The sequence below is a fragment of the Xenia sp. Carnegie-2017 genome, unplaced genomic scaffold, assembly GCF_021976095.1.
Source record: "Xenia sp. Carnegie-2017 unplaced genomic scaffold, XeniaSp_v1 HiC_scaffold_21, whole genome shotgun sequence".
NCBI classification, from domain to species: Eukaryota; Metazoa; Cnidaria; class Anthozoa; order Malacalcyonacea; family Xeniidae; genus Xenia; species Xenia sp. Carnegie-2017.
The window spans coordinates 9,548,114-9,574,157 of NW_025813484.1; the positions used below are offsets into that span (position 1 = coordinate 9,548,114).

The following is a 26,044-nucleotide window of genomic DNA, read 5'->3' on the forward strand; positions in this document are numbered from 1 at the left end:
AAGCAGTAGTGTGTTTATGAGCCTATGATAGCAAAACAGCATCTACTTTTGTTTGGGGAGCTTATCAATTTTTGGAAGGGCGCAGATCATTTCGTTCTTTGGGACGTTTATCACATCTTGAGCGAACAATGTCTTAGGTTGTTGAGGTGCTTCATCGACTCGTGCGAATGTAGTTTTCCGTTGTTGAGGTGCTTCATCGAATGTTGCCAGCTCGCGCAGCGTCTTCCGTTGTTGAGGTGCTTCATCGAATTTTGCCAGCGCGCGCAGCGTCTTCCGTTGTTGAGGTGCTTCATCGAATCTTGCCAGCGCGCGCAGCGTCTTCCGTTGTTGAGGCACTTCATCGAATCTATCCAGCGCGCGCAGCGTCTTCCGTTGTTGAGGTGCTTCATCGAAACTTGCCAGCGCGCGCAGCGTCTTCCGTTGTTGAGGCACTTCATCGTTTTCCGTTGTTGAGGCACTTCATCGTTTTCTGTTGTTGAGGCACTTTATTTCTTCAGAGACTCTTCAAGTGGAGTGGGTTTTTCTATCTGATCTAGTTTGATCTGAGGCGTCAGATAGATCAAACTAGATCAGATAGAAAAATCAACAAAGAAAGAAAAGCGAGAAGTTTAAAGACAAAGTTCACTGCTATGTTTTGAAAAAAAATTACAGTGAAACGGTGCAAGAAAAAAATGACAAAGCAATCTTGTGACGAAAAAGAAGATGAAATAATGCAAGACAAAGATTTCACGACTCTATAACTATACTTGTAAATACATTGCCTGACACTTTAGCCCATGCATGACTTTTGAAGACTTCTTGTTGCAGATATAATTTTTTTTACATGTTGCTTTCTGTTTGTGGGTTTCATCGTCTAACATGAAGGACACGACTTAATTGTCTCGTATAACTTACCTTAACTCAATAAACTCTTGAACAACTTAATTCAGACTAAGATGTAAATAACCTATCTATCGTCGAAGTTTTATGTTCTGTTGTTTTTGACTTTCACGTAATTTTCGACCAAGTGTGCACAAGTAAATCTCTAGAGACGCTGCAATTGGTACAAGATGGACGTCAGGTAAGATGAACGTTAGATGATGAACAGACATTTACATTGACATTAAATCTTACTTGAATATTTTGCCACCTGAATTTTAGGAAAAAGCATGCAGTTAATGAGTTATGGTGCTTTGTCCATCTATGGTTTGTTATGCTGCAAAATAGAAATGATAATAATCATGGTGGTGACATTGTGTGGAAGTTTTAAAACTGCTATGGTGAACTATAAACTCAATATCAGGAAACAAATTATCCATCCTAATACCACAAAGCTTAAAATATATTTTGGTAAGTGGTTGTTGATGTGTTTTTATCTGTTCGATACCAAACAAGCGATCGTTTCAGGTGGATGGATGTAATAACTAATAATAGTATAATGATTTTTCATTTCAGAAATTTTTCTTCAAACTGTTTTTTCTTAAACCACCTTTATCACTGCTGAACGTTTAGGAGTTGCAGCTGGTCGCTTATGACGATGAGTCATATCAGGTATTAAACTTTTCTTGTAATTACCTTTTGTACTTGTTTGATCATTACTTACAGTTTCTACAAAGCTGGTTACATTGAGGAAGATGTCATAATAAAAAGTTATGATTACAGTATGATGTCATAATAAAAATGATTCAGCATTTAATTTTTAATAAATTTTCAAAATTGGAATAATGCTTTTTGGTTGTGTTTTATTACTAAATTTAGAAAGTCTTCCAACTATTTCATAAAATTACCAAGAGTTTTGAGCAAGCGCAGCCGAAAAATTTGAAGGGAATTGCTAAAAAGCATTTTTGATTTGTTATATAACGTTATTCTTTTGTCTAATTGAAATGCATTCATGTTTCATTTTTTGAACTTCATTGTTTTGTAGATAAGGAATGATAGAATGGTGGTGTATTATATTGATTAATTGCAACATGGTTATTGTCGATTACATTCTGGCTGTCGTGGATTACATCGTACCTGTCGTGGATTTCATCGTGGTTGTCGTGGATTTCATCGTGGCTGTCGTGGATTACATCGTGGCTGTCGTGGATTACATCGTGGCTGTCGTGGATTACATCGTGGCTGTCGTGGATTACGTCATGGTTGTCGTGGATTACATCGTGGCTGTCGTGGATTACGTCATGGTTGTCGTGGATTACATCGTGGCTGTCGTGGATTTCATCGTGGTTGTCGTGGATTACATCGTGGCTGTCGTGGATTACGTCGTGGCTGTCGTGGATTACGTCATGGTTGTCGTGGATTACATCGTGGCTGTCGTGGATTACGTCATGGTTGTCGTGGATTACATCGTGGCTGTCGTGGATTTTGTCAAACTAATATTGGGCTAAGGATTACGTTAATCTATGAATGAAGAACGACGACGAGCAATGGTGTGATAATCAAACGTTAACTTACCGTTCATAAACTTTGTTGTTTCACTTCAAAATCTATTTGACATTGTGCCACACGAGTTAAAAAACACACGATAATTTCATGGTGGTTTGTTGAATTATGATATGTATCAAGATTTGAGTAAAGCTGTATGAGGGAATCACAAAAGTTATCAACAGAATAAATCCTAACACTACGTGGAAAATAAATATAGGTGAGTAATATTTGCTTATTGAATTTCATTCAATTTGCTAACTGAGTTGCTGAAATTTGTTGTAGTGAAAAAAGTAATAATATTTTAATGTTTCAAATTTCAGTAATTTCCACTTCATCAACAAACATTACGCTTCATTTGTTGATTGTCAGAGTATGTTTCATCCTATGAACAAAACCACCTTACACAACACTGCTGGAAGTTTTGAAGAGGCAGTTGGTGCTCATGACGATCAATCTATAGGTAATTCATGTGTATTTTTCTTATTGACCAATCTTTATAGTTGCTTTTTGGCTACGTTAAGAGCAGAAGATAATGTTGTAAATGGGAATTAGTAGCCTAGCAAAAAGCAATTTTATTTGTTGGGAATGTTTTGTCTTGCAAAAATATCTTTACACTAATTGTTATAACATTACACAGAATATATACGCTTTCACAATAAAATTATTATCATTTTACAATAAATTTATTTGCGGTTTTTGTGTCACGTTATTGTCAATAACCGTGCAATTTTCGTGAATTTTGAAGAATTTCGTGTTATCTTGAATCTTTCATTTGTTTTGTAGTGAAAGAAGAATGCAATGGTGGCACATTGTGATTCATACATGGCATCATTGTATCATGTATGTCGTGGGTCAAAGCATAATTGTCGTCGATCACGGTCATATAGTAGATTAACTCACTGCTGTCGTGGATTACATGTACTTTATGGTTGTTATGGATTTACCTCATCGTTGTCGTGGATTTACATCATCGTTGTATCTTAGTCCACGAATGAAGACCAAAGACGACGTTTAAGGTAGCAGGTTTATAGTGTTTTAGTTAAAGTCCTGGTGATCTATACTAACAGGAAGATGATTGATCATTGGCTGAGTGAATAACGAAGTTAGTTGTTCTTTTGATTCTGGTTAGTGTTGTTTTTTTTAGTTTTGTGCATGTGATGCAGTGCTTTTTGCCGTTGAAACATTTGCCTAAAAACGATGATACATCTTATATTGTCGAAAACGTTTATCAAATAAAACTGTCGTATAATGTAAGATTATCATTGTACAAGGTAAAATATATATGTCTGATGTCGGTTTTTATAAGCTTTTCTTTCTTTTGATCACCAGGATACACGATCTAAGTTCAAGGAAATAAGCATGGGTTTCTTTGAGTTTTGGTCGTGTTTATTATCTTGTATATTATACTTCCTAAAACTGAATCATATGTATATTTAGTTATCAAACTAGAAAAATTACGGTCCAAAAAATGGCGAAATCCGAATCACAGATTGCACGTTAAAACAACAAAAGAAATTCGGACCGAAACATGGCGTAATCCGGCATGCAAGCTGCATAGCGCAAATTAAATTAATCTAAAGTTATAAACGTCTGAAATATTCTTGCTTGATGATACTTTATAAATCATTTTTACGTTTAGTTCGAATTGTTTGAATTTTGAACCATGCAAAATTTGAAATGTTCACCAGACGCTTGAAAATAAATCAAAGTTTTTAAAATATTTTTAGAAAAAAATTAGGGACTTGTATCATCAAGACGAATATGCAACGTTGGTCTAATAAAGAACGAAACAGATTAATAAGTGCATGAAACCTGGCATTGCTTTTGCTAAATAGCTGTCAAAATCAATGTTATGACAGTGGCATGTCGAAGTTAATTAACTCACTGTTATTTAACTTGAAGAAAATAGTTCAGAGAAGAAATATAGTTCAATTATTCATGATGTATTGGGTTAGATCGTCTCGAAATCAAATCGAACATCTTCATCTATTTTATGCATGGAAGATTATTTGATAGACAGTGAGACAAACTTATCCGATACATTTAATGTAGTTCCAGGTAGAAATAATCGTAAACGGTGCCAAATTGGTACCTAGGTGATCGAGTGTTGGACACAAGAAGGATTGGTTGGCACGCCGTTTGGTAAAGTATAAGGGCCCAGGGAGGCGGTTCCCTATTCGTTAGGTTCCCTTTCGGTTCGGGTACTAACGTTGCTTTACAGGTGTCTCATCGTTCAAAGGTATGGTTTACTTATTTTTGTGCAGAATAGTTCGTAGGTAGTAGACATTCCAATCGGTTATTTCATGCCACTGATCAGCAGGGTTAGTTAGCTAAGAATGCGCTTAGGGAAAAATAGCGCAGGTAAAAGCGGTCAAAAAATGGCGTACGTCCTACAAATGACGTAAAAATGGAGCCAGTTTCGGTTTTTTCCAAAGATAAAGGGTGCATATTGCCAACAGGACACCTCTGTCAACAACCTTGTAAAGATAAAAGCAGTATAATAAATGTTGTAAACATAATAATGTGCATCCACCGACTGGCTTTCGTAGCTTGTTGGATTTCTGAGGGTTTTCCTCCGGCGTTACGCCGGTTTCCTTCATCTTTAGAGAATCTCTCTAAAGAACAACAAAAAAGGGTGGCCATGCCTTGGACCTGCAGTAGGGATTGTATGGTTATTGGGTTGGATTCCCGATCCACTTAAAGAAACAAGAATAGATTTAGACTCTTGTTGCATCTTCTGTTCTTGTTCAATTTGATTATACTGCAAAAATTCTTATTTGATGAATGACCAGGGCCCTTAATATTTTTCACGTTATGGAGTTGTACGTCCATGTGACGTCATACAATATCACCAAACTCAATTCACCACCACGTTTCTGAAAACTTTCAAAATGGCAATGTGTAGTAAAAGAAGAAGAAAAGTAGAATTTGTGCTTACTGTTTACCTTATATATTTATGAGCAAAAAGGTTGAACTTTTTTTATTCTATGGTCCTTCATTCTGCGTGAGTACCTACCCATATATTTTAAGCGTATTTTTGTATATACTTGTAAATTGTAACCTTTTAAAATATCATTTTGAGTTTGACAAGGATGAAAAGCTTCTCCCAAAAATGGGTGGGTTTTCTTTCTCGTTTCCTTATCCTGAACTCAATAGATAAAATATCAACGAAATTTACAGGGAACAACATTGCACTATATGTCAACAACTACTTGAGAACCCACACGCGGATAGCAGCTTCTGAAATATTTAAAGAAGAAAAGTCTTCAAGTTTGAGAGCAGTAATTTTGAAAGTTGTCGAAGTTTTGGCGAAGGTGATGGTTATAATATGAAATAATAATTTGACTCAGTATGCCCATGCACAAAAATAATTTTTTAGATAGGATGTTGTGACGATATTTCAATGCTTGAAACAATTAATTTTATTATATATCAACGAGCAACCATTTTATTTTCCTGGGCAGTGTTTCTTCTTTTTCTGGTTAGTTATGGACAATATTTGTAGTCCAAAAGCTTCCAATTTTTGAATGACAAAAGTTGTCCAACATTAATGTTAAAAAGATATGTATGATAATATTGGATATTGGTTATTTCATCTGGCCAAGGCATTGTTGGGGGGTGTTGTGGAAATGGAATTAACAAATATTCCTCCATTTTTATTCATGTTTCAAGGGAATAAGAGTTGATGATGAAAATTGGTACATTGCCACAAGGAAGTTGTATTCAACATTAGTCAGGATTAAGGTGACAAATTTTGATAAGTTTTGAAAAGAAACTAAATATTTTGAAATACACATTTATTCATCACAAGTCAAAGTTAATTATTTTCATTTAATCAAATGTTTCTTATTTTAGGAATGAAGGAAGATAGATTAAAGAGGAAGAAAAACAAGGGAGGTTTTCGTAGTTTTGGTCTCTATAAGATTCGACAAATATCCCTAATACCCATGTTCATCTAAGCTCTTAGAACTTTATATAAACTATTTTTTTAATACTTTGCAACATTCTGCCAACATGTTGCAAAGTTATTCTCGACTAGTTGAGTAACTTGAAATTTTTGATAAACTTAAGTCTAGTTATAAGAAAATAGAAAAAAATATCAATGAAAGTGAAAGTATTATTAATTACTAATGTTAAAATAAAACATAAAAATAGTTATAAACATAACCATATGCGCATATGTTAATATACAAACAACATTTATCGTAATATATATATATATGTTGTAAATTGTATTTATACACTTTGTATACCTATTATATATATACAAAGTGTATTAAATGTGCCCTCCCGGCTATCACCATAGTAAAATGGTGACTCCTGCACTTGGGACACAGGATGTACGGTTACACATTGTATGGATTGTTTTGTAGAGTCACCAAAGTGCTCAAACCTGTAAAGTTGAGCTATGCATAGCGCTAAAGTTGAACGTTTCAATACCGAACGGCTTAAATACCTCAAAGTCGACTTGTCACACGATAAATTTGGTATAGAAATCGCCGAGATCGTTCTCTCTTTCTTCATGCACTCCTCAAATACTCTTGTGATAACTGCTTTACTTTATCTTTCGCTGTATGTTTCATTACCTTGAACTCTTAATTCTTCCAATGCAATAGTCGAGTTACATTGTTTACTTTTTTTTTGCAGGTAGATTTGGTCGCTACCTGCCAGAAAACGAAAACAATATTGACCAATGATCATTATAAAACTAAGTTTTTAAGTTCAAAGGAGTTCTTCATCAGATGAGGACAGAACTTCTTCGCAAAATGATGCAACGTGAAACAAAGGGTATATTTCATAAGTAAACATCAAACAATACAGTTATTTTGCATATTTTCAAAAAACATCCGAAACTCTCAATTACACTTTTAAAGTAAATGGTTTGAGCCCGGGAGTATCGTTACATGTTTGTAAATGTAGATCGTCTAGGTTGGTATACTCGTCGTAAGAACCAGATAACAAATACGGCTAACCTGACGTTTACTCCACATTTGACTCTGAAGATGACTACCGCATGATTTGAAAATCTTCGTCCTTTCATGTTGAAATTCTCCTCATGATTTTAGAATACTCAATGCCCATGCTGTATTATCTCTTGCTTCTTTTTGGAACTCTTTGTTTCTCTCTCTTTTCAATTTCTTCAACTTGTATGGCATCTCGAAATCTGTGGACACGTTCTTCCTTCTCTTCAATCTGACTTAAGAATAAATTTATGTCACATTTTTCTTCATCCTTTAACAAATCTTGAGTTGCGATCTGCTATTCTAACAATTCCAACTTATTAAATTCACTCATATCTTTAAGTGCACAGATTAAAATAAACGACGTTAAAACTACTGCCTAAATGCATCTTTTCATTTTGGAATTTTAATTACTCTTCTTACAGCGAAACAATCATACTAACTAACTCACTGATGATAATCACTTAAATGAGAACAGGGCATCTTAAATTCAATACCATAAGTACTCCCTCGTGGCTTTGGTCATGTTCTAAGACGGTTAGAGCATAATCACTTGTGTCTTATGGGATTTAGAGACCCTCGCATCAGATAAAAATTGCCCTCGTTAATTTGTATCTAATGCACGGCGGAACTCTTAATCCCATAGAACACACGTGATCATGCTCTAACCTTACTTATTCTTATTTATCTCGTCGTAATTCATGAATGATAAACTGTTTTAAAAAGATCTCTCAAGCGTTAAAAACTTATTACAATGAAATACTTATGTTCATCCATTCTTTCTTGTTATAGATATATAAAACTGGCACTATTATTTTATGATTGAAACCAACCTCCACGGAATTATCAAACAATGTGACTCACCCAAGACAGCTGGTGCCCACAATAATAAAATATTCTTTTGTACTTACCTATGCTGCATAACTTGCAATCATAGTTAGCGGGTGTGTCAAGTTATTTCTCGTTTATTATTTTATTTGAAGATTTATATTCTACACCATAAGCGCACCATTCCCTGAATGAAAATTGCACAGTGCAGTTGTTCAAATACGTATTCTCACCAGCTTTTAGAATAAGGTAAAACAAACGCACTATTTGAACAATTTTGCAAAATTCTTCGATGAAGGTATTCATATGTTTTACTCAGTAATCAGAATGGCGAAACGTCGCAAATAATCATCATAAGAGTTACGTTTCAGACTTTGACAAACGTGCGTGTTTTTTTAACTGAAAATTCCTTTTGACGTTTCCAAATAACAAAAGGTAAATCATAAAAAACCCGATAAAGGGGAGGGCTATGCCTTCCTTTGTTACACTTTTTAACGTGAAACTTTAAAGAGTCATAGGTGGTGCCAATAAAAAATTACAAAATACGTATGGGTGGTTAACTTTCGAAAACTTACCAACTTTCTTCTGGAATTTTGGCCATGAAGATCGCAAGTTTTTCAAACAAATCTAACGCATTTGGAACAACATCTTCCAAATTTTCTCGTGCTCGTTCATTTACACCTTTCGGCTAAACGCAAAATTGATAACGCTTCTTCTTATTTATCGATCAATGTTTCCAGTTTGGTAAGAACTGATCTTTGGAAGCCTATAAGATAGACGAGAAAATTATACAATAATTTATTTGTAACCTGCGTAATATCTAAAAAATACAAAACCACACACAGTATGCTAACAAAACGCTATTCAAAACCTATATACTGTAAAAGATACCATTAATGTTTGGTTGAGATTGAAGTACAAATACAATTTGAATATAAAAACCACGAATCTATAATTTTATTTGAGAAAACTTTTTTTGATGTTTGCTTGACGAGATAAACAGACAAAAAAGAATAACTAGCAGCTTTAGCAGCAAAACGTGTAAAGTAACTTGGACTGTAAGACAATGACGTCCGACATGTCTCGTTTTTCTTCCTTTGAACAACATGTACAACAAAATACGCGGTAAAATAGATTAACCACATATCAATGCTTTACAAAAAGTCAACTTGGAAGATTAAAGAAAAGCCGTTGTTGGGGCGTGGTACGGATTGGAAACTTAATTTTTTTATGAATTTAAACTAGTAGTGTAATGAATACGAATAAATTTGATTTGGTATTGCAATAAATTTAAATTGACATTACAGTTTTGCAGCAATCCTATGGTGGCTGTATCTTTTGTCTATATGACATGTGTTTTATACTAAAGTGATTAATGATCTGCAGTTCGCATCGTATGTATGTAAAACAAAGTAAATTCAGACTGTGAGATAATGACATCCCACATGTCTCAATTTGCTTCCTTTGAACATAACACTTTTTATATTTACTTTGATGAAGCGCCATTGGCAATGAACTTTTAACAAGCAATTGGTATAGAAAAAAGAGATCCGTTTTCAAACTGTGAATTTGTTAATTTATGGAAAGTATTGATGGTTTTCATACGCGCCTTGCTGATGGACTCCTTACAAAATAATATCATTGGATTCTCATTGCTATTAGGCGACATGGTGGATGCCCTTTCTTTGTTGGCTATTCCCTTAAGACACACATAAAAACAAGGAATCGTTGTTGTCTGAATTATGATTAATATTGGTGTGATGAGACGAAGGCAAGGAAGATCAACTCCTCGCAGCTTTGACAGAAAAACGCATTAAGTAAATTTGGAAATTTGAGATGTATTGATGTCCGACATTTTTAGTTATGCTTCCTTTGCAACATAAGTCTTTTTACATTTAGGCAAAGTTACAATTCGTTCGTTGAAGTTTGGTGAAGAAGCGCCATTATCGATGAAGTTAAAAGCGATGTGGTAAGTTTATGTTATGTTTCTATATCTTTAGATAATTCTTGGCTCAATGTTTTTCTTCAATCGTATTTAGCTGATATAATCAACAACAACTCGATTTTCACGTTTGCCAACGTCAGGAATACGTCTACAAAGAGATATTGTGATGAAAGCTGCTGTTTCAGTTCATTGAAAGTTCCGTAGGTACTTTGCTCATTATAACTCATTTAATGGCGGAAAGCTAAGCTGTTATGAATAGCGCAACTTACATGATGCTTCAGAATAACGAGAAAGATATAAATTTTTGAACAGAAACTGAATGTGATCTTCAGAAAAGTGTAAAGATGTTTATTGATAGTCACAAAGATTTCATCATTAAATGCGGCTTTCATGGGTTAAGAACATAAATCTAAAACTGCTTGCTGTTCGCACACTTTTTTATTAAAAGATTATTGAGCCGTAAAAGGAAATATATGGTTTATTGATTGAGAAAGATCTGTAAGGAGACTAATAACTTGCGGTTTCTCTGGCATAAAAAGGAATGAAATACTACAATTTTACAAGTATAGTTTTTCACTGTCGGTTTTTTTATTGTTAAATATTTTGTCTAACGCGAAACGTTTTCCATCTACAACAAAATTCCCGGTAAAAGAGATTAACCACATATCAATGCTTTACAAAAAGTCAACTTGGAAGATTAAAGAAAAGCTGTTAAGGCGTGGCACGGATTGAAAACTAAAAATTTTTTTTTATGAATTTAAACTTGAGTAATGAATATGAATGAATTTGATTGGTTTTGCAATAAATTTAAATTGACGTTGCAGTTATGCAGCATCCCTATGGTGGCTCTTTCTTTTGTCTATATGACATGTGTTTTATGATAAAGTGATAAGTGTCGTCGTCTCGACAGTTCGCATCACATGTATACATGTATGTCAGGAATACGTTAGGTCAGGAAGAAGTATAGCTTATGACTTAGGTGGAGGCATTACAATATTTGTGATTTAGGGAATGGACTATAACTGTCAGGTGTTATGGTGTTGAGTTCAGGAACTATAGTCTTTGGTAGTCAATGTAATATAATATGAAAGAAATGCACGAGATTTCATGATAAATTAACTTTGCGGATGCATTGTTACTTTGCATATCTTTATTTCATGTTTTCTTGTATTGTAGCTCCAACATGGATGTAGTTGTGAAAGTCCCTTTGCCACCTGTGTCCTTCGCTTCAATTACTCTTACTAGTTTTTCATTACGAATGTGTCATGGTGATTCATGGCCAAGATTGTTTATGTGTATTTTGATTCATTCTTGATGTCAGTTGTTTGTTCATATAATGATGATGGGCCCCATTGTTATATGGAATATCAACTGATAATCAAAGATGATCAACTCTGCACTAAACAATCTTTAAGTGATGATATAACTGGGGTATTGAAGTCCCTTTTCCTTTCCTCGAAGCTGTTTCTATAAAAGTGACGATATAGACTACTATTTCCACTCATTTGTTCTGATCTTGAAAGAATATGGAAAATAAGCTACAAAAGAAGATGGAAAATGTTTGGTTATAGAGCGGCATCAACAATACAAAAGGTTTTGTGATAAATGATTATATGCTACTTGATTTACCTCTATTGTTCTTGTGAAAATCTCAATGGTTTTTATTGATGGTACTGATTTTGGTTTGTTTATTGTATGGCTGGCACATTTATTCAGGTCATTGCGTAGAGGTACAGTTTTCTCAGATTATGCTGTAGACCTGCAATAAATGAGAGCTGTATAGTTTTTTCGGTTGAGTTTCTGAGCCTTATAGTTATTTTTACTAGTTGAGAAATTTAGTTAGGGCAAACAGAATGCCCAAACCATCTCCTTAGCTTAAGGTTTACTTATTGTCTTTGTGAAAGGTGTTGTGATGTCAATTAAAGAAATGTTAACAATTGCAAAAGAGTCACTTTAACGTTGTAAAAAGAAAGGTAAATTTTGTGTTTTTATCGTTTTTACCTGTTATTATTAAAGCTTTTACTGTAAAATGCTTTAACTACAAATTTAATCCTTTGATCCTTTGAATGTTCTTGTTCGATTGTTTAGTTTTTAAACTCAACTGACCTATTCTTGATATATATGTTTTATATGTTGTTATATTGTAAATTAATTTTGCGGATGCATTGTTACTATGCATATCATTACTTCATGTTTTCTTGTATTGTAGAAGATCCAACATGGATGTAGTTGTGAAAGTCCCTTTGCCACCTGTGTCCTTCGCTTCAATTACTCTTACTAGTTTTTCATTACGAATGTGTCATGGTGATTCATGGCCAAGATTGTTTATGTGTATTTTGATTCATTCTTGATGTCAGTTGTTTGTTATAATGATGATGGGCCCCATTGTTATATGGAATATCAACTGATAATCAAAGATGATCAACTCTGCACTAAACAATCTTTAAGTGATGATATAACTGGGGTATTGAAGTCCCTTTTCCTTTCCTCGAAGTTGTGTTTCTATAAAAGTTACGATATAGACTACTATTTCCACTCATTTGTTCTGATCTTGAAAGAATATGGAAAAAGTTTGGTTATAGAGCGGCATCAACAATACAAAAGGTTTTGTGATAAATGATTATATGCTACTTGATTTACCGCTATTGTTCTTGTGAAAATCTCAATGGTTTTTATTGATGGTACTGATTTTGTTGATATTGTTTTCTATTTTCTTATAAATAGACTTAAGTTTATCAAAAATTTTCAAGTTACTCAACTAGTCGAGAATAACTTTGCAAAATGTTGGCAGAATGTTGCAAAGTATTAAAAAAATTAGTTTATATAAAACAACAGTGTTATAATATCGGTGGGTGTTATAACACTGTGTAGTAGATAAAAGATAGATAGCGGTTAAAGTTATGAAATTCTACTTAATGCGAGTGGCAACATTATGTTGTACAAGTGTGTACATAAAACAGCGGCATGCAACAAAATTTCCAATTATTTCACGTTTGTTATTTTTGTTCATAGTTATGTAAAAAAAAAATATATTAATGGAATAATCTCCGATATTAATGCACATAATCTACGATAGCAGTTTTCAATGAGGAATTTTTGCTCAAATTATACAGTTTGGATGAACACACGAAAAATGATATCTTCCCTGATGCCAAAGATGATGACAAAAACAGGTGATGGTCTTTATAAAATGGAAAAGTTGAGTATTTCTTCCCTTTCTCATTTTTTCCCTTTCCCCTTTTTTTCTTGTTTACTAACTTTATTTAAGTGTTTAGGAAGAGGAGATAGACAGAACAGATCATGGTTGTCTGGATAAACACAGAAACACAAGTTGATTTCCCCCATTTTAATCTCCATTTGCAAAACTGACTGTTTTTCAGTTTTTTAGGTACAAGGAATACAACACAAAATGGTGATTGTTTGTAAAAAACAGAAAAGTTGAGTATTTCTTCCCTTTCTCATTTTTTCCCTTTCCCCTTTTTTTCTTGTTTACTAACTTTATATAAGTGTTTAGGAAGAGGAGATATAGACAGAACAGATCATGGTTGTCTGGATGAACACAGAAACACAAGTTTGATTTCCCCCATTTTAATCTCCATTTGCAAAACTGACTGTTTTTCAGTTTTTTAGGTACAAGGAATACGACACAAAATGGTGATTGTTTGTAGAAAACAGAAAAGTTGAGTATTTCTTCCCTTTGTCATTTTTTCCCTTTCCCCCTTTTTTCTTGTTTACTAACTTTATTTAAGTGTTTAGGAAGACGAGATAGACAGAACAGATCATGGTTGTCTGGATGAACACAGAAACACAAGTTTGATTTCCCCCATTTTAATCTCCATTTGCAAAACTGACTGTTTTTCAGTTTTTTAGATACAAGGAATACGACACAAAATGGTGATTGTTTGTAGAAAACAGAAAAGTTGAGTATTTCTTCCCTTTGTCATTTTTTCCCTTTCCCCTTTTTTCTTGTTTACTAACTTTATTTAAGTGTTTAGGAAGAGGAGATAGACAGAACAGATCATGGTTGTCTGGATGAACACAGAAACACAAGTTTGATTTCCCCCATTTTAATCTCCATTTGCAAAACTGACTGTTTTTCAGTTTTTTAGATACAAGGAATACGACACAAAATGGTGATTGTTTGTAGAAAACAGAAAAGTTGAGTATTTCTTCCCTTTGTCAATTTTTCCCTTTCCCCCTTTTTTCTTGTTTACTAACTTTATTTAAGTGTTTAGGAAGAGGAGATAGACAGAACAGATCATGGTTGTCTGGATGAACACAGAAACACAAGTTTGATTTCCCCCATTTTAATCTCCATTTGCAAAACTGACTGTTTTTCAGTTTTTTAGATACAAGGAATACGACACAAAATGGTGATTGTTTGTAGAAAACAGAAAAGTTGAGTATTTCTTCCCTTTGTCATTTTTTCCCTTTCCCCCTTTTTTTTGTTTACTAACTTTATTTAAGTGTTTAGGAAGAGGAGATATAGACAGAACAGATCATGGTTGTCTGGATGAACACAGAAACACAAGTTGATTTCCCCCATTTTAATCTCCATTTGCAAAACTGACTGTTTTTCAGTTTTTTAGATACAAGGAATACGACACAAAATGGTGATTGTTTGTAAAAAACAGAAAAGTTGAGTATTTCTTCCTTTCTCATTTTTTCCCTTTCCCCTTTTTTCTTGTTTACTAACTTTATTTAAGTGTTTAGGAAGAGGAGATAGACAGAACAGATCATGGTTGTCTGGATGAACACAGAAACACAAGTTTGATTTCCCCCATTTTAATCTCCATTTGCAAAACTGACTGTTTTTCAGTTTTTTAGATACAAGGAATACGACACAAAATGGTGATTGTTTGTAAAAAACAGAAAAGTTGAGTATTTCTTCCCTTTCTCATTTTTTCCCTTTCCCCTTTTTTTCTTGTTTACTAACTTTATTTAAGTGTTTAGGAAGAGGAGATAGACAGAACAGATCATGGTTGTCTGGATGAACACAGAAACACAAGTTTGATTTCCCCCATTTTAATCTCCATTTGCAAAACTGACTGTTTTTCAGTTTTTTAGATACAAGGAATACGACACAAAATGGTGATTGTTTGTAAAAAACAGAAAAGTTGAGTATTTCTTCCCTTTCTCATTTTTTCCCTTTCCCCTTTTTTTCTTGTTTACTAACTTTATTTAAGTGTTTAGGAACAGGAGACCGACAGAAGTGATCAACTTGATTTTCACGTTTGCCAGCGTCAGGAATACGTCTACAAAGAGATATTGTGATGAAAGCTGCTGTTTCAGTTCATTGAAAGTTCCGTAGGTACTTTGCTCATTATAACTCATTTAATGGCGGAAAGCTAAGCTGTTATGAATAGCGCAGCTTACATGATGCTTCAGAATAACGAGAAAGATATAAATTTTTGAACAGAAACTGAATTTGATCTTCGAAAATTGTAAAGATGTTTATTGATAGTCACAAAGATTTCATCATTAAATGCGGCTTTCATGGGTTAAGAACATAAATCTAATATTGCTTGCTGTTCGCACACTTTTTTATTAAAAGATTATTGAGCCGTAAAAGGAAATATATGATGGTTTATTGATTCAGAAAGATCTGTAAGGAGACTAATAACTTTCGGTTTCTCTGGCATAAAAAGGAATGTAATACTACAATTTTACAAGTATAGTTTTTCACTGTCGGTTTTTTTATTGTTAAATATTTTGTGTAACGCGAAACGTTTTCCATCTACAACAAAATACCCGGTAAAAGAGATTAACCACATATCAATGCTTTACAAAAAGTCAACTTGGAAGATTAAAGAAAAGCTGTTAAGGCGTGGCACGGATTGAAAACTAAAAATTTTTTTTTATGAATTTAAACTTGAGTAATGAATATGAATGAATTTGATTGGTTTTGCAATAAATTTAAATTGACGTTGCAGTTTTTCAGCATCCCTATGGTGGCTCTTTTTGTCTATATGACATGTGTTTTATGATAAAGTGATAAGTGTCGTCATCTCGACAGTTCGCATCACATGTATGTAGGAATACATGTATGTCAGGAATACGTTAGGTCAGGAAGAAGTATAGTTTATGACTTAGGTGGAGGCATTACAATATTTGTGATTTAGGGAATGGACTATAACTGTCAGGTGTTATGGTATTGAGTTCAGGAACTATAGTCTTTGGTAGTCAATGTAATATAATATGAAAGAAATGCACGAGATTTCATGATAAATTAATTTTGCGGATGCATTGTTACTATGCATATCATTACTTCATGTTTTCTTGTATTGTAGAAGATGCAACATGGATGTAGTTGTGAAAGTCCCTTTGCCACCTGTGTCCTTCGCTTCAATGACTCTTACTAGTTTTTCATTACGAATGTGTCATGGTGATTCATGGCCAAGATTGTTTATGTGTATTTTGATTCTTTCTTGATGTCAGTTGTTTGTTCATTTAATGATGATGGGCCCCATTGTTATATGGAATATCAACTGATAATCAAAGATGATCAACTCTGCACTAAACAATCTTTAAGTGATGATATAACTGGGGTATTGAAGTCCCTTTTCCTTTCCTCGAAGTTGTGTTTCTATAAAAGTGACGATATAGACTACTATTTCCACTCATTTGTTCTGATCTTGAAAGAATATGGAAAATAAGCTACAAAAGAAGATGGAAAATGTTTGGTTATAGAGCGGCATCAACAATACAAAAGGTTTTGTGATAAATGATTATATGCTACTTGATTTACCTCTATTGTTCTTGTGAAAATCTCAATGGTTTTTATTGATGGTACTGATTTTTGGTTTGTTTATTGTATGGCTGGCACATTTATTCAGGTCATTGCGTAGAGGTACAGTTTTCTCAGATTGTGCTGTAGACCTGCAATAAATGAGAGCTGTATAGTTTTTTCGGTTGAGTTTCTGAGCCTTATAGTTATTTTTTACTAGTTGAGAAATTTAGTTAGGGCAAACAGAATGCCCAAACCATCTCCTTAGCTTAAGGTTTACTTATTGTCTTTGTGAAAGGTGTTGTGATGTCAATTAAAGAAATGTTAACAATTGCAAAAGAGTCACTTTAACGTTGTAAAAAGAAAGGTAAATTTTGTGTTTTTATCGTTTTTACCTGTTATTATTAAAGCTTTTACTGTAAAATGCTTTAACTACAAATTTAATCCTTTGATCCTTTGAATGTTCTTGTTCGATTGTTTAGTTTTTAAACTCAACTGACCTATTCTTGATATATATGTTTTATATGTTGTTATATTGTAAATTAATTTTGCGGATGCATTGTTACTATGCATATCATTATTTCATGTTTTCTTGTATTGTAGAAGATGCAACATGGATGTAGTTGTGAAAGTCCCTTTGCCACCTGTGTCCGCTTCAATTACTCTCACTAGTTTTTCATTACGAATGTGTCATGGTGATTCATGGCCAAGATTGTTTATGTGTATTTTGATTCATTCTTGATGTCAGTTGTTTGTTCATATAATGATGATGGGCCCCATTGTTATATGGAATATCAACTGATAATCAAAGATGATCAACTCTGCACTAAACAATCTTTAAGTGATCATATAACTGGGGTATTGAAGTCCCTTTTCCTTTCCTCGAAGTTGTTTCTATAAAATATCTACTTTCAACTTCATATCAACTTCAACTTCACTCATATCATGCTAAAAGTATATGGATATTAGATATTGTGTATGATTGCTTGTTGTGAAATTATTAAATTTTTGTTGAATAATTATTTTAACAGCTAATTGATTCATTATTTGTATTATTAATTATATTATCAATTATGTTATTAATTATATTATTTCTTTGAAAGTTTTGTAATGAATGTAATTAGTTTTGATTATTCCGACACAAGTAACATTGTATTGCTTCTTTCATCTTCATATTATGTACTTATGTTTACTATGTACTGTGTCTGTGTTTTTCTACATAATTTAAATATAGATGAACATTTATTAAGATTGTAAATTGTGTCATGTGTATAAATAGTTTTAATTAAGATAATAGTTATAATACTGCTGTAATCATCACAATAAATGAATAGATTCTAGTTTGGACAAATAATACTTGCTGGAAAAGAATGGTCAAATATCAAAATAAAAACTAATGTAATATGAATAAATTATGTTACTGAATTATATTTCAAATTTGATGCAGACTGACCTATAAAATCAACTGGAGCGGTGATTCAGGGGGGGTTAACAAAGTATGTTACACGACGAGATTGAAGCTGTGTTGTTTGAATACATGGTAGTAGTAGGTAGTATGGATACATAGCCATCATGTTGTTTGTGATCTACAAAAGTTTTAACACTTTATGTCATTTTATTACATGACAGAAGATCAAATTGAAAAGCATATCCTTATCAATTTAGTAGGGCTACTTTTGAGCTTAAATTATGCTGACCTTAAGAGAAATTTGGAATATTTGGAGTTAGGTAGGTCGGAAGTCAGCAAGAGAAGTAAGTGTGTTTTGTTTGTTGTATTTATAGCAAAAGGCCATTATTTTTTGTGAAGACAATTAGTTGATTTGTCTGTTGTGTTTTCTCAAGAATTTTACTTTTTCTTAAATGTTTTCAATTACACTTCATTGTTTAGATATATTTTTATTTAGACAATCTAAAAAGGAGTAAGTTTAACCTAATTTTTAATCCGATTTTCGATTCAAATCGGAAAATTTTGAAATTTCGTGTTGTTGACTTGCGACGTATAATTGATAGATGGCATTGTGCACCCATCACTTATGCCTTTCACCAGGCAGAAATATTAAAGTAATGACTGAATGACAGAAATCAGTTGATGTGAGATAAGGTGCTCTCTTGTGATATTGATTGTTGAAATTGATTGATAATGAATAGTAGCCGAATCTCTGTAGAGATATAAAATGAACTACAAAAGTGTGTAGCAGATAGAACAACTTTCATATATGTTATCAAGCGCGGAGAACTATGTACTATGTTGTTATTGGGCATTACACATAATGGTAAATGTCTTAAAAAAAAATCTTTTAAAGTGAGTAATAATATACGTTTGCTGTTTCCGGTTGAACAATAGAAAATTATCACAAATAACTGAAAATTTACTATGGAATTTTTTGAGATTGGTTTACTTTTGTTTTATTATTTCGAGTCTTAATTTCTTGACCTACATGCAGTAATGTAATTTTTATTCACCGAGAATTATACCCACACAATTACATATTAAACGAAGGAATACAATTTCTGCATGTGTCGAATACAATTTGGCTCGCGTTTCACTCACAACAAAGTCTGGAACGAGATAAAGCGAAGGGTAATAATTGCATTGAACGCCAGCAAAATTTGACGTTTGAAATCCACGATCAAATTTTGCATTTTGGTCTAATAAAATTGCTTATTGTATTCGTTCAACACATGCAAAATTCGACGTTTGAAACAGGCCTAAGTTACACCCACGAAAATGACAAGTTTGACAGCTGATGACAATCATTTATATTGGATATGCAATGCTTGGCTTGGTTAACGGTGCCTGTGCAAGTGGGCGGTCGTCGTAAGCGTTGTGTGATAATTAAATTAAAGAAGCAAGCAAACTCACCGCAATTTTCTTCAGGCGAGAAGGTTCGATGCTTTTTCATATGATCATGTGAGACGCAAAACATGACAGAAATCCATTGTTTAATTTACATTTTGATTGAAGAAAAATAGTCTCGGATTAGCAGCATGTTGTCGTCCAAGTAAAAACCACGAATCTTTAATTTTATGGAAAGCGTTGAGAAAACTTTTTTATGTTTGTTTATTTATGTATGTATGACAGGAAAGAATGAATACCAGCTTTTGCAGCAAAACGTGTACAGTTACTTGGACTGTGTGAGATAATGGCTTCCCACGTGTCTCATTTTGCTTACTTTGAACATAACATTTTTTATAATTAGTTTGATGAACTTCTAACAAGCAATTGGCAGAGAAGAAAGGGACCGTTTTCAAACTGTGAATTTGTTAATTTATGGAAAGTATTGGTGGTTTTCTTATGCGCCTTGCTGTCAAAATTATTATTATTGTTTGCCTGATGAGATGAAGACAAGGAAGAGCTTTGGCTGAAAAACGTGAAAGTAAATTTGGAATGTGATATATATTGACGTCGGACATTTCTCGTTTTGCTTGTTTTGCAAACATAACTCTATATTTATAGGCAATGTTACAATTCGTTCGTTGAAGTTTAGTGAAGAAGCCATTATCGATGAAGTTAAAAGCGATATGGTAAGTTTATGTCATGTTTCTATATCTTTAGATAATTCTTGGCTCGATGTTTTTAATCAATCGTATTTAGCAGACAGATATAATCAACAACAACTCGATTTTCACGTTTGCCAGAGTCAGGAATACTTTAAAAAGGTATTGTGATGAAAATCATCTCGTAAAATCTATTGTATTTAATTATTGGTGGAAGATTTTCTTCGACATTTCTACCAGGTGCTGTTTCAGTTCATTGAAAGTTCCGTTTATTTGAAATATTTGAAAGAAACCATTTGAAATATGGACAAGGAGAAATACTCTGAGGCGCCTTGCGCGTTTCGCATCAATGTTCATTCAATTGCTTCAAGGTAGTAAGAATAATCGCGATTATTTAAGCGTCAATAAACTGATTTATAGAGTAATAATATGTACATTAAAAGAAGAAATTCTCGTTGTAGTTTTGTCACAGCCACAAACGAAGAATGTTTACGAAGCTCAAAGCCACATGTTGTAAGTACTTTGTTCATTACTCATTTATTAGCGGAAAGCTAAGCTGTTATGAATAACGCAACTTAAATGATGCTTTATAATAACGAGAAAAATATAAATTTTTAACTGAAACTGAATGTGATCTTTAGAAAAGTGTAAAGATGTTTATAGATTTCATCATTGAATGCGGCTTTCATGGCTTAAAATATAATCTGAAACTGGTTTCAAACACATTCTTTTCTTTAAAAGATTGTTGAGCAGTAAAAGAAAATATATGGTTTACACTGATTGAGAAAGAAGATCTGTAAGGCTGCCAATAACATGCGGTTTCTCTCTGCATAAAAAGAAATGAACAACTACAATTTTACAAGTTTCGTTTTCACACACGGTTTTTTTATTGTGAAATATTCTGTCTAATTCGAAATGTTGTCCATCTACAAGAAAATTCTCGGTAAAAGAGACTAAACACACATCAATGCTTTACAAAAAGTCAACTTGCAAGGTTAAAGGAAAGCCGTTGTTGGGGCGTGGTACGGATTGAAAATTTTCAATTTTATATGATGAATTTAAACTTGTGCAATGAATATGAATGAATTTGATTGATGTTTTGCAATAAATTTAAATTGGACGTTGCACTTTTGCAGCAACCTTACGGTGGCTATTTCTTTTCTCTATATGACGTGTTTTCTAATAAAGTGATAAGTGTCGTCGTCGTCTGTACAATTCGCATTGTATGTTTGTAAAATAAAGTAAGTTTGGACTGTGATTTCAAAGTATACTGTGAATTTGATGATTTATGCAAAGTATTGGTGGTTTTCTTGTGACAATTATGATTGTTTGATTGTTTGTCTCATTTCTCGTTTTGCTTCCTTTGCAAAATAACTCTTTTTACATTTAGGCAATGTTACACTTCGTTCGTTGAAGTTTGGTGAAGAAGCCATTATCTTTAAAGTTGAAAGCGATGTGGTGGTAAGTTTATGTTATATAATCTTTAGATAATTCTTGGCTTGATGTTTTTCTTCAATCGTATTTAGCGGATATAATCAACAACAACTTGATTTTCACGTTTGCCAGAGTCAGGAATACTTTTAAAAAAGGTATTGTGATGAAAATCATCTCGTAAAAATCTATTATATTTAATTATTGTTGGAAGATTTTCTTCGACATTTCCGACATTTATTCAAAACCATTTGAAATATGCAACAATGGACAGATACTCAGCGGCCTCTGCTCCATCCTCAAAAAATACATTTATAGAGCAATATACATTAACAGAAGAAATTCTCGTTTTAGTTTTGACACCGCCATACATGAAGAATAATGTTTACGAAGCGCAAAGCCACATGATGTAAGTAGTTTGCTCATTATTACTTATTTATTAGCAGAAAGCCAAACCGTTATAAATTGCGCAACTTACACAATGCTTTATATTTACGAAAGAAATTTGTATTTTGAAACTGAAACTGAATGTGATCTTTTGAAAAGTGTAAAGATGTTTATAGATAGGCACAAAGATTTCATCATCAAACGCTGCTTTCATGACTTTAATTAAAACTAGTGTTTTCGGCACACATTCTTTTTAACCACACATCATTCCTTTACAAAAAAGTCAACTTGACAATTGAGGAAAAGCCGTTGTTCAATAAAGCGAAAAGTGTCGTTCGTCGTGTGTAAATGTCGCATTGTATGTATGAAATGTTAATTTTTACTGTTTTTGAACTATAAAGAGCAAAACGAAGGCTTTTAAGAATATGTTGTCTTGTAATAATGAAACATATCATTTAATACTAACTATTTCGCTTTTTAATTCCTGTTATTTTGATGATTGTTTTAGGTGACAAGCTGATGAAAAAAGCTTAAGTATCTGTTCAAGGATTATCGACGCTGGGAATAATTATTAAAATGTTTTTTCTCATTCCTTTTTTTGCTTTAGATGATCATCGTGTGGTACAAGGCCTGCTCCTTTTCCCTCCCTTTAGCTAGGTGCGCTGAGAGAAGGTCCCTGACAAAGGACGGGTTGCGTGTTCTTCGGAGCTCGCTTTAACGTAACGTGGTCATGTCGGACTAGAGCGCCCCATTAGGCTCCCGCAATGAAATTTTCTGATAAAGATACATTCTTAGATAATTAAGTCAAGCAGTTAAGTTAAGAAAAGTTCCTTTGTTTGTCTGAGGGAGCAAGATAAAAGGGTCTATGTTATTGTGTGTAGTTGGTGTCATTGTAAGGTTTAAGCTGGTGAGTTTACAAATGTTTGGATAAGGTTTGGACGAGGAACCACCTTAGCCTTGAAGGTCAATACGGGGACATGTATCTTTGCAAAGGCGTCAACAAATCCATTAAGCCCACTTCCATCTCAGCAACAATGGAAGAAACTTGCGTTGCTGAGGTAAGTTTGCTTGTTTGCAGTTCTGTATTAATTATCGTTAATTGTATGTTGTTTTTTTTTTTCAGCTCTGCTGGCTGGGTGGCGTCACCGCACATTGACCCAGCTACCCAATGACTTCCCTGAATTTTCATTATGTGAAAACTGAAAAAAAAGAATGATTGTGCATGCATGAAGGAATATTGGTACCAACCAAGTAAGGAGCATTACAACTTGTTACTACTTGTACCAAAATGGCAAAAAGATTTATTAACAATTGTGATTTTTCTGAACAATGGTGAAAGTGCATGTCAGCCAGCTTCTTTAACAGAAGGGGAGTTAAAAAGCTGTTCAAATTGCAACTAAGCATTGTGGGAATGCTTAGTTAACAATTTCTGATTTTGCCATATGTATTATTTTGTTTTTGCTTGTGAGTAAGTAACAAATTGTAATACTCAAGGTTAGGTAGGAAATTCTTCATTGACAAAGAAAAAATTCTCAACAATGTTAAAAAAATTTAATGTTAAAATTTTTTTTGATTACATATTTCGACAATGTTTCACTTCTGACCATATAATTCCAAAATGTTTCATTTTTTAACACATGTTTCGAAAGTATATCATAAAAACATAAAGGCATGCGGGGCCACGACGAGCGGGGAGGTGGTACTGTCACACGGACTATGGATATACCTCTCTCGATCCCGATCTTAGTTAGGTTACGGAATAGGCTCCTTATCGTGCAGGCCGAGAAGATAGAGAAGAATAAAAGGGAAGTTGTTATTTCTGTATTTCAATTATATGACTGTTTTGATTTCTTCCTAATTGTATTTTGTCTCTTTAAGCACTTTTTGTTTAAGCTCATGCAAAATGAAGAAGGTGATGGATTTCGTTTGTGTGTGGACTCCCATAAAAGAAAGAAGAACATGCTGCAATAAATGAAAGTAGTTGTAACGTCAAAAACTGGTTGGTTGTTGAAATTGTTGTTGTAATTTGTTTATATGAGTTTATTTACATTCATGAATAATATACTTGAGATGATATTTCTTTTTCTGTGCTTAATCATTTCAGATATGAAAGCAACTAAAGCTGTGATGCAAATCAATAGTGGAGCTAAATGACAATGAGGGGTAAATTACTCAGACAAAAGCGTACAAAGATTTCTTAGTTTGTTGTAATATTATGGAAAATTTCCAGAGAATTTATTTCAGTGATATTTTTTTCGTGTAGAAATTATTAGCAGCTTGTGTACTGTTTGAAGAAAGAATTATTTCATTTCAACATGTTTTTTAAAAACATTTCTAACTTTTGAAAAATTCCCAGGAATTTTTATAAATTGGTCCGAAAATATGTGTTTTATGACTGTAATGTTTGTTGAATTTTTGGTGATTTTCACCAAAAGTACGATAATCTGGAGTAATTTACCCCGCGTTGATGAATACGTTTGGACCATCTAAGCAATGGAGTTAAAGAAAAATATGTTGTGAACATCTCAGCAGTTGGACTAAATGACTATTTCAATGAAATGTTGATGTTATTGGGGAAGAAACTGGGCAAAGTCTTAAGAGATTATGGACTATAGATGAAAAACAGAATTGGTATGTTTTGTTATTGTCTCTTCAGATGTTTTTTTTTAAGTACGACAGTCGCTGCCATTGACGTTTTTCGCTTCTTGGTTATGTTTTTGATGCCCGTTTTTTTGAGAAAAGAAGAATTTCTTCCGAAGTGTTTTATGCGATTTTAAACCAAGAATTGAACTTCTGTTTAAGTTTCCCTCGCACAGGTTATTGAAGCGTTGTTGCGAATGGTTTTAATTCGCAGATATTGCTTTTGAGATGACTCATCGTCAAAGATTGTAAGCAGTGGAGTTCAATGTAATCAACATTGGTGCGCTACAAATGCAAAAGAAGTGTGTTAGAAAGAAGTAAAGTCAATGGACTCTGGCTGCAAATGGAGTAATTGTGAAAAAATTGCACGTTATGTCAGCAGATAATGGACAACAAACATGGTATGTTTTGTTATTGATATATGTATCAATATGCGATTTTTGCTGCTTCGTTATGTTTTCCATCTAAAATTTCGTTGCACTTTGTGCCTTACGATGCTTGTTTTTGATAACAATGCGGCTTCTGCGGAACTCTTCAAACCATGCAGCTTGCTTTTGTTGTGTCAATTATTGAAGCGTTGTGTTGTAAATGGTTGTAATTTGCAGATATTGCTTTTGAGATGACTCACCTTCAAAGATTATACATTCTCTTAGTAACATTCTTTTTTGCCATTATTTGAAAACCGACGGTGAGCAATTTGTTGTATATGTTACAACCCAATTTAAACATAAAAAATCTTCATTTTTTTTTTTACTTCATCAAAATGAAATATGTTTAATATATGTTTTTGTGTTTAAAAATCTATTGGAAACACATTCTATTTTCAGATGGCGATACAAGTGAAATTGAAGGGAAACGATGATAATAATGCTGTTAATGGTAATTGTTCAAGGAAAACCAGCCCAGAATGATGTTCAGTGAATATTGCTTATGGTAATATAGATATATAGTTAAGATTATAGTTTGGCTCCACTATAAGTATAATTGTCAATCTAAATAAAGTTGGAAGTTCCCCTTCCTTCTTACTTTATTTAGATGAAGTTTAAGTTAAATGCTTTGTCTGTCAAAATTGCCCCACACAATTTTGATAGATAAATGCAATAAAATAATATTGTAAATTGTCTTTTTGTCAATAGTTTAAAGTAATTATAATACTCCTGTAATGATCATAATGACCGGAATAAGTTTGAAGTAATATGAATAATTTAAATATTTACTGAA

The 26,044-nt window shown here is 33.2% G+C and overlaps 8 long non-coding RNA genes across 12 annotated transcripts; all 8 read left to right on the plus strand.

Annotated features, from left to right (window-relative positions):
• Nucleotides 1-26,044, plus strand: LOC124444967. Of its 3 annotated transcripts, XR_006948062.1 has the most exons (7): nt 1-10; nt 4,893-4,901; nt 16,177-16,184; nt 23,963-24,182; nt 24,288-24,814; nt 25,038-25,224; nt 25,651-26,044. It is a non-coding gene; the product is annotated as an uncharacterized LOC124444967 (long non-coding RNA). The 3 variants fall into 3 exon arrangements; XR_006948061.1 differs by lacking the exons at nt 4,893-4,901; nt 16,177-16,184 and adding an exon at nt 1,066-1,071; XR_006948060.1 differs by lacking the exons at nt 1-10; nt 4,893-4,901; nt 16,177-16,184 and having other exon boundaries at nt 23,914-24,182.
• On the plus strand, nt 2,002-3,260 carry LOC124444977. The gene is made up of 3 exons (XR_006948073.1): nt 2,002-2,623; nt 2,727-2,866; nt 3,190-3,260. It is a non-coding gene; the product is annotated as an uncharacterized LOC124444977 (long non-coding RNA).
• On the plus strand, nt 5,494-6,455 carry LOC124444978. The gene is made up of 3 exons (XR_006948074.1): nt 5,494-5,720; nt 6,079-6,150; nt 6,262-6,455. It is a non-coding gene; the product is annotated as an uncharacterized LOC124444978 (long non-coding RNA).
• LOC124444970 lies at nt 11,445-12,652 on the plus strand. The gene is made up of 3 exons (XR_006948067.1): nt 11,445-11,733; nt 12,045-12,113; nt 12,353-12,652. It is a non-coding gene; the product is annotated as an uncharacterized LOC124444970 (long non-coding RNA).
• On the plus strand, nt 16,442-18,292 carry LOC124444975. Its single transcript, XR_006948071.1, has 3 exons — nt 16,442-16,852; nt 17,166-17,234; nt 17,474-18,292. It is a non-coding gene; the product is annotated as an uncharacterized LOC124444975 (long non-coding RNA).
• On the plus strand, nt 19,382-20,521 carry LOC124444973. The gene is made up of 5 exons (XR_006948069.1): nt 19,382-19,448; nt 19,575-19,753; nt 20,068-20,244; nt 20,325-20,392; nt 20,463-20,521. It is a non-coding gene; the product is annotated as an uncharacterized LOC124444973 (long non-coding RNA).
• On the plus strand, nt 20,595-22,748 carry LOC124444969. 3 transcript variants are annotated; one of them, XR_006948066.1, is made up of 7 exons: nt 20,595-20,736; nt 20,827-20,878; nt 21,554-21,606; nt 21,756-21,826; nt 21,892-21,954; nt 22,151-22,205; nt 22,692-22,748. It is a non-coding gene; the product is annotated as an uncharacterized LOC124444969 (long non-coding RNA). The 3 variants fall into 3 exon arrangements; XR_006948064.1 differs by having other exon boundaries at nt 22,151-22,748; XR_006948065.1 differs by lacking the exon at nt 21,554-21,606 and having other exon boundaries at nt 22,151-22,748.
• On the plus strand, nt 22,783-23,383 carry LOC124444968. The gene is made up of 2 exons (XR_006948063.1): nt 22,783-23,241; nt 23,307-23,383. It is a non-coding gene; the product is annotated as an uncharacterized LOC124444968 (long non-coding RNA).